The sequence below is a fragment of the Amia ocellicauda genome, chromosome 12, assembly GCF_036373705.1.
Source record: "Amia ocellicauda isolate fAmiCal2 chromosome 12, fAmiCal2.hap1, whole genome shotgun sequence".
NCBI lineage: Eukaryota > Metazoa > Chordata > Actinopteri > Amiiformes > Amiidae > Amia > Amia ocellicauda.
The window spans coordinates 17,131,147-17,142,445 of NC_089861.1; positions in this window are offsets into that span (position 1 = coordinate 17,131,147).

The following is an 11,299-nucleotide window of genomic DNA, read 5'->3' on the forward strand; positions in this document are numbered from 1 at the left end:
TCAAAATGTCCAGAAACAAATAACTTTCTTCTGAAACTCATCAGTCTATTCGTGTTCTGAGAAATTAAGGCTATCCCATGCGAGAAATTGTCAAGAAACTGAAGATCTCGTACAACGCTGTGTACTACTCCCTTCACAGAACAGGGCAAACTGGCTCTAACCAGAATAGAAAGAGGAGTGGGAGGCCCCGGTGCACAACTGAGCAAGAGGGCAAATACATTAGAGTGTCTAGTTTGAGAAACAGATGCCCCACAGGTCCTCAACTGGCAGTTTCGTTAAATAGTACCTATAAAACACCAGTCTCAATGTCAACAGTGAAGAGGATGCTGGCCTTCTAGGCAGAGTTGCAAAGAAAAAGACATATCTCAGACCAATAAAAAGAAAAGATTAAGATTGGCAAAAGAATACAGACACTGGACAGAGGAAGATTGGGAAAAATTGTTATGGACAGATTAATCTAAGTTTGAGGTGTTCAGATCACAAAGAAGAACATTCGTGAGACACAGATCAAATGAAAAGATGCTGGAGGAGTGCTTGACGCCATCTGTCAAGCATGGTGGAGGCAATGTGATGGTCTGGGGTGCTTTATTGGTGGTTAAGTGGGAGATTTGTACAGGGTAAAATGGATCTTTAAGACAAAAAGCTAGACAACTCCCTATCTTATGATATCCTCACTATCGTCCTGATTAAGCTTAAACACAATGTTTTCTATTTTATGCCCAAATATGGAGACATATATAGCCATTTTGTTATTTATATTCCACATGTATCTAACGCATGTCTAGATGGGGAAGTGGGCACATAACCACCCTTTGCCTATCTTCTTGTGGTTTTACTAGAACGTACGTTCTCTACACATTTATTTAACTATTTAGTGAAGTAGCAGTCAGCTGGAATTCTGTCTATAATGGCGTGGACAGCACAGTCACTGGATCTCAACCCTATTGAGCTGTTGTGGGAGTATTTTGACCGTATGGTGCATAAGAAGTGCCCATCAAGCCAATCCAACTTGTGGGAGGTGCTTCAAGAAGCATTGGGTGAATTATTTTCAGATTACCTCAACAAATTGACAATTAGAATGCCAAAGGTCTACAAGTGTAAATGGAGGATTCTCTGACAAAAGTAAACTTTGAAGGACACTTATTTCAATAATGGACAAAAAATAATTTACTACCCCTGCTCTATGCTATAACAAGGGATGTAAGGTCATGATATCCTGTGGCACTGTGTTGAAAGAGAGAGAGGTTAATATAGTACAGACATGTTTCGGAGTAAAGCATTTTTGGAATGTCTCTTCGGCAGATTACGCACAGCGGCGTGCGTAACCTGTGTGTAAGAGTCACCGAGGGAAAATGTGCAATTCCACACAGAAACTGAAGTCAGGTAAATCTCCCGTTTACAATGTCATAGACTGATGTGGAAAGAGTACCAGTTATGCAAGTGCCCGAAACAAAACATTTTGATTGTGTTAAGGAAGTGATTGTCCGGTGTGTTACTCTGGTTTTTTGTAAACACGCACACACGTAATCCCTTAATCACACATAGTACTACTACAAATAATACAATATATGTTGGTGTCAACACCTACTGGGTGTTTAGGGGGGACATGCCACACGACCACGCCACCTATTTTGTTTAACGAGAGAGAGGACCTCATTCACCCACGTTAATTCCCTCCTGGCTCGACTAGACCCCAGAACACAAAAAGGCAAGTTTCCAACAATAATCATTTATTACTTCTACAGCGAGGACAGGGCATGAAGACTGTACCATAGCAGGAAACAAATAAGGAATTGGGAAGATAAATGTATAAAACCTAAATCTAAACTTGCATTTAATAAATGGGGCACGAAAACTAATACAAACCCTAAACAAAATAACACAAAAGAAATTAAGCTAAGAAAACAAAAACCAAATTTCCTATGCAAACAATTATAGCAACCAATAATCTACAATCTCTTGGTCCAATTATAAACAGGTGCAATGGCGCAAGACCGAGTCCCCCTTCCTTTTGGAGGAGACTGCCCCAGGCCCATTCAGCGATGACCCGAGTCCCGTCTGCCAACTGGGACCTACACCAGGCTGCAGGGAAGAACAAGTATAATTATTAAGTCTTAAAAATTGTACAAGCCCAAAATGATTGTTCACTCTCTCAGTTTACTTGCAGGCACGGATCCACAGGGGGCTATAAACAAGAAAATCTGACGTCAGTTTCCACAATCCAGCACAGGGACCCTTCTCCGTCCAGGTAAACAGCACGAGGAAATCACCGTCTAACCAGTCTCAATAAAAAAAGCCTTTAATCTTCCTTCCATGCATGATCCTTCTCGTCGAACTATCCTCAAGAAACAAAGCAGAATATTTCATGCTCCGTAGACTTCTCAGACATATCCAACGATTTCCTTTTGTAATCCTTCTACTGGGGAGAGTAACGATGACAGAAGGGGGTGGGGAAAAAAAAAAACAATTGCCACCATCATGTGACCATGCCACCCTTATTTTATTCCAGTGAGGGGGGGGGGGGGGGGGGGGTCTCACGAGCACCCCCCTCTCCCCACGCAGGCTTTAGCAAGATTCCAATGCACACACCACAGAGTCAAAACTCAGTTACACACAAGTTTATTATGATGGATGCCAGGCGGGGCACGAAGTCCACCGGGCTAGAGCCCTACTACAAACAATAAAAATTAAAACCGCCTTTAATAGTAGTTGATTGCGCTAGCAATCTAAAAATATACACAATATTTAAAAGACAGGCACTAAAAACACTAAAAACTAATCCTAAAAAAATCCCAACTAAAACCAAGCTGGTCTTGCCCCCCCAGTCAAAGTCCCAGAATCACGGTGCAAATGTGCAGAAAGAAGTCTTAGTCACAAACATCCACCTGCAATGAACTTCAATGGACCTCTAGGTGGCTTGGCAGTACAGGGTCCCCCTTCCACTGTGTCAGCCACTGGAACAGGCCCTGTACCACTCCTAGGAAGGGAGAGAAACAAGGAAAGGATGGGTCTTTGAGGCCGGGTAAGTGAAACCACACACTACCAATGTTAGTCTCTCTCCACAGGTGCACTGCTTTCCATCTCGGGCCCAGCTGACCACCAGGGAACACACCGTCTCTACCAGAACGGTCAGATAAGTAGGAAAAGTTTATGTATATTAAATAAAAAAAATAAAAAAAAACCACAACACCAGTCCAGAATCTATTCCCAAATTATCCATTTATTTTTCTGCTCAGGATACCACACATGTTACACAGAGGCAGCCAGGAGCCAGGAAGGGTGCACAGCAATCAGCCAAAAACTTGGTTTTCCCATAGGACATCAGAGTACTTATCCTGCCATGAACAATTCCCCCATTCCAGTCTGCAGCTTACTCTATTCCTCAAGGCTGTCTTCTAGCCTTTAAATGTTCCCACTTGCCTCACGCCTTCCTGCCTTGCTCCCCACAGTGCTGTCCTCCTTCCTTCTCAGTCCCAGGTCTGTTTTACTGCTCTCTGCACTCTTCTTTAAAAAGCAAGTTCTCTTCAGTAGGGGTCAGGAGATAAATGAAAACATCCATCCATCCATCCATCCATCCATCCATCCATCCATCCATCCATCCATCCATCCATCCATCCATCCATCCATCCATCCATCCATCCATCCATCCATCCATCCATCCATCCATCCATTGTCCCCTGAATGACTGTGCCTCTGTGTTTAAATACTAAACAAAGAGGTAGAGGTGCAGGTGAAGACAATCAATGAGACAACATGCAGGTATGTCCAGGTGAAAAATCAACCGGCAGCGTGCATTTGCCAATGAAATCAATAAACCAATAAACCACAAGAAAAGTAAACAATATAAGAAAGTAAAGGAACACACTTCATAAATAAAAAGACAACTGTGATTAAAACGAATAAGTGCACACATCTAATTAATAACTGAAATAAATCATAAATCACTTAAAGGTGATTAATTAAATGCTGCCCGTCTCGCCTCACCCGTTACACTCGTGCAAACATACCTTTTACCTTTAAAAATAAATACCTTAGAATTCGACAGGGTGGGAACTCTGGCCAGACCGCATTCCAACGGCGTTTTCTTTATTGTAAAAATGTCATGTGCTTGTTTTTTCTGGCTCATGTTGTTCTGATGCTATTTCTATCCCACCCTACGTTTTGTTTTGTTTTCTTAATTTTTTTATTTGTTTGGTTTTGTGGACAGCTTATGACGTTGTATTTTACGAACATGTTTCTATGTTCTGTGCGTGAGAAACGCTCTTTGGATGGTTTGTGAAATAAGTTATAGTAATAATAATACACAATAAAAAATAAAATATAGAAAAAGGCACTATTCTGCTTAAATCTAGCAGAATCCTGAGAAGTCAGCAGTGGAGAGACGTGTTGGTGGAATCGATCGCAACAGTTTCAGATTAGCGCCTGTCTCATTCACAGGTTAGACATTACAATAATAACCAACGTGAACATCTTATTTACGGTTATTATGTTTTTAAAAATAGTAGCTGCACAGCGTCAAGGATCCCGTGCTGATGACGTGTGATTCTCTGCGCGAACAAGTTGCGCGGCGGTATACAAATATAGATTGTCAGACAGGAAGGACATACTATCATTACATTTGGACCGAATGCAATGATTGGTCGATCCTTTTTTAGTCCTGTCCCTTCCACAGAAGATATATTTGTATTTTTTTTAACATTTAGACCACTTAAATTATTGATTGCTATCAGGATGTGAAGAGACTTTCAACCAGTATGAAAAAATAATTGTATAATTACTTACAGATTTTGATGGTATGTTTATTCCAAATAGCTTCCTTTTTATTGGATAAATAGCTCTGTGTGCTGTGTTCTAGAGTGATATCTACTTTTTAGATCTGTGACCATGATAAAACATATTAGAATTACTCATAGGAATATACTCATAGCAAAAGTATATTGAAATTAAACCAGGAAAGCAGAGTTCTTCAAGTTCCTTCAAATCATTTTGTCTGTATCTTGAACAGATCTCTCTCTCACACATTCCTGTGATTCAGTTAAAACAACCTGGGACTGACATGTATTATAAATCACTTCAGCATTGTGGCCAAACAAGTTCAGGATTTAAACCTAACATCACTAGTGCCTATATTCATGACAGGAATCAACAACTGTCCCTTCTGTTGTAACACATAGACACTAGCCACCAGAATATCCCCCAGAAGCTTCCCTTCATTACTTTCTAATGGTTCTATTAGCACTGCATTTACCGAGTTCTGGTCTCTACTGCAACCTGTAGCTGTAACCATCTGTATAGTACCTGCTGCGACTTTTACTGGGGCAAATGCCAACACTCAAACTGCATAGTCCTGCACTCCTGTTACCTTAAACTCAGTTGATACTCACACTGTTGCACCTCAGATACTTCCAAGTATCTAGGACCATGCTGCTCTATTAACATGTCATGACTCTCCCCGATGACATTCATCCCAACCAGTCCAGGGACTGGAGCTATAGATCGTGTGAAGGCATATGATATGATATACTAAGATTTTCAAAAAGCCTTTGATAAGGTTCCACACCAAAGTCTGATCCTCAAATTGGAAGCTGTAGGCATTCAGGGTAATGTAAGTAGATCGATTATGAACTGGTTGATGTATAGGAAACACAGGGTGCCGATTAGAGGAGTCACTTCTAACTGGAGTGAGGTTGTTAGTGGAGTTCCACAGGGATCAGTACTAGGGCCTGTGCTTTTTCTAATCTATATTAATGATCTGGACTCTGGGATAGTTAGCAAACAAATTTGCAGATGATACTAAAATAGCTGGCTCAGCAGATACAGTGAGGGAAAAAAGTATTTGATCCCCTGCTGATTTTGTACGTTTGCCCGCTGACAAAGAAATGATCAGTCTATAATTTTAATGGTAGGTGTATTTTAACAGTGAGAGACAGAATAACAACAAAAAAATCCAGAAAAACGCATTTCAAAAAAGTTATAAATTGATTTGCATGTTAATGAGGGAAATAAGTATTTGATCCCCTATCAATCAGCAAGATTTCTGGCTCCCAGGTGTCTTTTATACAGGTAACGAGCTGAGATTAGGAGCACTCTCTTAAAGGGACTGCTCCTAATCTCAGCTCATTACCTGTATAAAAGACACCTGTCCACAGAAGCAATTAATCAATCAGATTCCAAACTCTCCACCATGGCCAAGACCAAAGAGCTGTCCAAGGATGTCAGGGACAAGATTGTAGACCTACACAAGGCTGGAATGGGCTACAAGACCATCGCCAAGCAGCTTGGTGAGAAGGTGACAACAGTTGGTGCGATTATTCGCAAATGGAAGAAACACAAAATAACTGTCAGTCTCCCTCGGTCTGGGGCTCCATGCAAGATCTCACCTCGTGGAGTTTCAATGATCATGAGAACGGTGAGGAATCAGCCCAGAACTACACGGGAGGATCTTGTTAATGATCTCAAGGCAGCTGGGACCATATTCACCAAGAAAACAATTAGTAACACACTACACCGTGAAGGACTGAAATCCTGCAGCGCCCGCAAGGTCCCCCTGCTCAAGAAAGCACATGTACAGGCCCGTCTGAAGTTTGCCAATGAACATCTGAATGATTCAGAGGAGAACTGGGTGAAAGTGCTGTGGTCAGATGAGACCAAAATCGAGCTCTTTGGCATCAACTCAACTCGCCGTGTTTGGAGGAGGAGGAATGACCCCAAGAACACCATCCCCACCGTCAAACATGGAGGTGGAAACATTATGCTTTGGGGGTGTTTTTATGCTAAGGGGACAGGACAACTGCACTGCATCAAAGGGACGATGGACGGGGCCATGTAACATCAAATCTTGGGTGAGAACCTCCTTCCCTCAGCCAGGGCATTGAAAATGGGTCGTGGATGGGTATTCCAGCATGACAATGACCCAAAACACACAGCCAAGGCAACAAAGGAGTGGCTCAAGAAGAAGCACATTAAGGTCCTGGAGTGGCCTAGCGAGTCTCCAGACCTTAATCCCATAGAAAATCTGTGGAGGGAGCTGAAGGTTCGAGTTGCCAAACGTTAGCCTCGAAACCTTAATGACTTGGATCTGCAAAGAGGAGTGGGACAAAATCCCTCCTGAGATGTGTGTAAACCTGGTGGCCAACTACAAGAAACGTCTGACCTCTGTGATTGGGTTTTGCCACCAAGTACTAAGTCGAAGGGGTCAAATACTTATTTCCCTCATTAACATGCAAATCAATGTATAACTTTTTTGAAATGCGTTTACCATTAAAATTATAGACTGATCATTTCTTTGTCAGTGGGCAAATGTACAAAATCAGCAGGGGATCAAATACTTTTTTCCCTCACTGTACAATCTCGGCAGCACAGGCTATTCAAAGGGACTTAGATAATATTCAGTTGTGGGCCGACAACTGGCAGATGAAATTCAATGTGGACAAGTGCAAGGTAATACATGCAGGTAACAGAAATGTCCACTATAATTACACTATGGGAGGAATAGAACTAGATGAAGTATCATATGAGAAAGACCTAGGAGTCAATGTGGGGAAGCAATAAAAAAGGCAAGCAGAATGTTAGGGTATATTGTCAAAAGTGTAGAATTTAAAATAAGGGCAGTGATGTTCAGACTGTACAATGTGCTAGTTAGAGCTCATCTGGATACTGTGTACAGTTCTGGGCTCCACACTTCAAGAAAGATATCGCTGCTCTAGAGGCAGTTCAGAGGAGAGCAACCAGACTTATTCCAGGTCTGAAGGGAATGTCCTACTGAGAGACTGAGGAACTGAACCTTTTCACCCTGGAACAGAGGAGACTACGTGGGGACTTGATCCAAGTCTTCAAAATCATGAAAGGCATCGACCACATCAAACCAGAGGAGCTTTTCCAGATCAGCAGGGACACACGCACCCAGGGACACAATTGGAAATTGGGCTTCAAGGCATTCAAAATGGAAAACAGGACACACTTCTTCAAACAGAGAGAAGTCAACATGTGGAACAAACTGCCCAGTGATTTGGTAGAAGCTGAAAATTTGGGAACATTTAAAAATAGACTGGATGTGATCCTTGGAGTTACTAATGGACACCAAACGAGCATGATGTAAACTTTCTTATGTTCTTATGTTCTTAAGTACTTAAGTTGTTTAATACAACTGGCCGCTGGGCCACTCAGAGAGAAAAACATTATTTTTAGACAAGTCAAATGTTTTGAGAGCTAAGTCAAAATAACCTTTTTGTGAAAAAAAAGCCAAAATAAACTTTTGAGAAAAAAAGTAAAAATGTTTAGAGTTTTAAGATGAATTGTGGAAATGTATATAGTGTGCAATATCTGCTTTCATGGCAATGACTGAGGTGGATGATCTTATTAAGATAGTGTAGCAGTTAGAGAATCTATATCAATAAATTAACATTAGCTAAAACTATTCTAGTTTGTGAAATTATGAATTCTGAGATTAAGAAACCATGTTTTATACTTAGACGAATGCTAGGGTATGTCATACAATGGCCCCTCTGGCCGGTCTCTTTCAGTGATGATTAATAATGCACATAGATTAATATATCCATAATTAAGATACTAATTACTCATTCTCACTGGGCTGTACAGCACACATACAAACAGCAGCTCCTTCAAACAGTGGGTTCTTGTTCTCTTCAAACCCATGGCAGGTTGTGCAGCCGATAACATCATATTCATATCGACTTATTTCTCAAAAGTTTATTTTGACTTAAATGTCAAAACCTTTAACTTTTTTCTCAAAATAGTATTTGTTTCTCACTCTTACGTGGACCTAATCTTCCAAAGTAATCAGTGCCACAGTCTAAGTCTCAGTCACCACATATTTCAGGATGAACTTAATAAAATAATAATAAAATAAAATAACAGTAGTATTAGTAGTAGAGCATTACCAGGTGGCTTGTTGAGGAAATGAAAAAATAAAACCTAGCCTATAGTGATCACGACATAACGCGCCATGATGTAGTGATCACGAGATGACGTTATCCCTCGCTATCAGAGAAAACGGTGGTGATGTCATTTTCAAGAAACAATGCTGTGTCAACACATTCGGTTTTAATTTCAGCAAGGCTAATGCAGACCGAAATTGTGTTATGCCTTTCAATAATTGAAGGACTACAAATCAAAGGAGTGGCCACCCCTTAACTGGCGACTTTAAATACTCTATTCAGTTATTCAATGAAACATCAAACTGCACGGGGACTGCAGGGGGAGAACACAAATTAAAATGTGCAAATGTGATACAGGTGTATTTAATCAAAGTAATCAAAGTGAAAAATGTGCAGTGGACTGAGACCGCTACATATGTAACTGTAAAACTGTATTAAATCTTGCACAATGGCATGCTTATCAAAAGGGACCACTGTGCGGTGATTCAGACCACTCGGTCAATGTGGTCCAGCCTGTACACACATGAAGGCTTAAAATATATAATTTCAAGCAGGCATAACTATACTCAATGGTTAACAGACTTATTCCACCCCCTGTATTGTCCGGAATAATAATAACAGTAAAAACATGATTATTATAGTAATAACAATAAATACATGTGCGACTGATACATTCAGAACTCCCCACTAATTTTGCAGAATGAGCCTATTTACAAATAGGCTCACGTAGTATATGCTAATATGAACATTTGTATGATTATTCTTATTGTAGTTTGGATAGTTTTTATGCGTTGTGTCAAGAAAACTAAAACAAATGCCAGCGCATTCAGTTTGCTGTAAGACCAGTGCGCGGCGGTCCAGACCTCAGACAACGGACAGTTTTGAGTGACCAATTAACCTGAACTTTTGGACTTTGTGGAAATGGAATGAAAGCAGAATACACTTAGAAAAGACAAGCGAGATGCAGAGAGAATAAATAAACTTCACAGAAGTTTAAATGCATTACACACATTTCAGTCCAGTAGGAAGCCTACACACAATGTGTTGAAATTCTACACAAAAAAATGTTAACAGTTGTATGACACATTTTGTGTTGTTTTCTACACCATACGTGCAGAGTACAATCGAAGTGTGTTATTTATTTTTAACCATAATCCTCGGCGAAATGTATATCAACCTCCCCCCTACCCTTCACCGAGGACAGCGCTGAGTGTTTGAAATTACGAAAACCTGTTCTGTGGCCACGGGATTACAGAGGTGAGTAACATTCATTTATTTTAATCCTCAATTTGTGTTAATCCTCGGAGTTAATTTTACAATGGTAACACAATTATTTTTTCACGTAGTCATTAATGGACACCAAACGAGCAGGATGGGTCGTTTGTAAACTTTCTTACGTCGCGGAAGAGCCCGGTACCATGTGAAACAAAAACACTCCGCATTTCGACATTTTGTAAAACTCGACATTTAAACGGGTTTAACAGGAGACATTCTTGTTGTGTTTTCTTGCCATGGCCCCAGGGCCCTTCCGTACAGATATAACGTGTTACAGATTGTTTTGAAGGGTTTAGTGTTACGGGGGCGATATAAGGACAGCTTAGTGGTAGTTTAGTAATAGTTTTATATCCGCTATTAAAACGAGAATTAATATTGTGTCCATTGATAAGCCAGTCCTCAGTGACGCGGGAGACCCGGGTTCGAGTCCCGCCCCGCCGCGGCCGTCACCCCCAGTGCGTTACAATGTGTTTCTGGGTTGTGTTTCGGGGGGACTGCAATTTATATAGTGAGGTTTAAATAATCGTTTAATCAAAAAGAAAGTGATGCATTGTCATTAATTCACTTTCGACCTGTCCATAGGCCTGCTGTGTACTAGACGTGTCTCCTCCACACGGAAGCGCATTGAGCCTCATCTGAGCAGCGCCAAGATATCAGTGCTCGGAGTCTCTATGTGCGGCTGTTACACTTGCCAACATTGAATGTATAACATATTTATTCATGTTATTTACATATTTAAAATATCCATATTTAGACGTTTAACAGATGTTAACTTCATTTAAAAATGTGGATTATCCCACAGATGTTTAATGCATAATACGCTGTATATAACAATTATTGTATTATGCATTATTTGACATGATACAACTAATTTTCAGAACAGCATCTTTAGGGTAAATAAGTAAAATTAAGTCAAATGATTGCATTGTATATACTGTACTATGTATTGCATAAATTGTTTGATTGTAATTTTGTTTTGTACTGAATAATTTACTTAATAAGAAAAAGACATCTGCTACATGTTTGCAATAGTAATAATTTATATTAAGGTTTATCTGTTTACATTAAACAACTTCCACATAGATTCCTTTGTTAAATTAATAATATATCTAAGCCAACGTGATGAG